The sequence below is a fragment of the Lolium rigidum genome, chromosome 7, assembly GCF_022539505.1.
Source record: "Lolium rigidum isolate FL_2022 chromosome 7, APGP_CSIRO_Lrig_0.1, whole genome shotgun sequence".
NCBI classification, from domain to species: domain Eukaryota; kingdom Viridiplantae; phylum Streptophyta; class Magnoliopsida; order Poales; family Poaceae; genus Lolium; species Lolium rigidum.
In genome coordinates, this window is record NC_061514.1 from 273726581 (window position 1) to 273727814 (window position 1234).

The 1234-nt window shown below is 43.9% G+C and overlaps 1 long non-coding RNA gene across 1 annotated transcript; it reads left to right on the forward strand.

The window, feature by feature from the left end:
- Positions 1-837: 837 nt before the first annotated feature.
- Positions 838-1234, forward strand: LOC124674851. Its single transcript, XR_006993085.1, has 3 exons — positions 838-894; positions 990-1032; positions 1143-1234. It is a non-coding gene; the product is annotated as an uncharacterized LOC124674851 (long non-coding RNA).

Sequence of the window (1234 nt, forward strand, 5' to 3'; positions counted from 1 at the left end):
CTCTGTTTCGGTGTATTTATCTCAGTCCTCAGTCTTTCATTATTCATTATTTAGTAATTATTCATTAGAATAGTCCCTCTTAGTCTCTCGGTTTTTTATTCTCATTACTTGTTAATCTACAGATAAGAGACTTGTGAATTTATCTGTCCATTTGTTTTGCAGTGTCATTCTTCATTTTTCAGTTATTAGTTTTCGGTTTTCATATATTCTAACTACTTTCTTCTTTTCTCTGTCCAGTGACAGGTGCGTCTCGTGGTTTTTTGGGAATGGGCATGATGAAGTGCAGCGAGCAGCCAGCCAGCTGAGTTGAGATCAATCGGTGAAAAGGTGCAGACGCGTGGTCACTTAAAGTATGCAGAACGACCTTTGCGGATAGAGCCAGCGATAGTGACCAAGGACAAGGGTGCGCGTGTGGTGGAGCAGTGCATGTGTGTGTGTAGCCGTTGCTTCCCCTTGCGGCACGATGTGACAGGTCATTCACTATTTCTCTGTCTAATTTTTTTAGTCTTTCAGTTTTATTTGCTCGATTTATCTCAGCCTCAGCTTAGGCCTCTCATTTCCTATATCAGTATTTGTTGTGCAAAGAATCCAGTTTCCTGTACAAACATAAACTTCCTTTTTTCTGCAGTGCTTGCTATACTTTGTTGTCAGATTTTTGCAACTACTGCACCTGATTATTTTTGGCCCCATTCTTGCAAAAAACGAGCCAAGCAGGAATACTGGTGTTCTAGTTGGGGAAACCTGGGAAGATCGCCTTGAGTGCAGGCAATGGGGTGCTCATTTACCTCACGTAGCTGGTATTTTTTGCTGGCCGGTCCACACATGGTGCTCGGTCAGTAGCACTCTCAGGAGGTTACATAGATGCTGAGGACCATGTAGAATGGTTACCGGAAGGTTTGCTAGTTTAACCACTTTTTTATCCTTGTACTTTCGTGTCCGATCCTAGATATCAGCCTCAGCTTATGCCTCTCAACACATGTGTGGTGCAGGTGGTGGTTTCGGTACTGGTGGCCGTCATTACATGTGTTGTAGGTACAGTCCAAGCTAACTACATCATTTTTTGCTCCGGGAAAATGCATCAGGTGTTTTGTCTCTGTTCGTTTTGCGGATCGTCACCTAACAAATGACCACGGGATGCACAGCCAAATCAAGATGAAGTACGACTCCGTGCATGGCCACTGGATGCACAACGACTGGTGCCGACTACATTGCTAAGTTTCTAGGTGCTCACTTG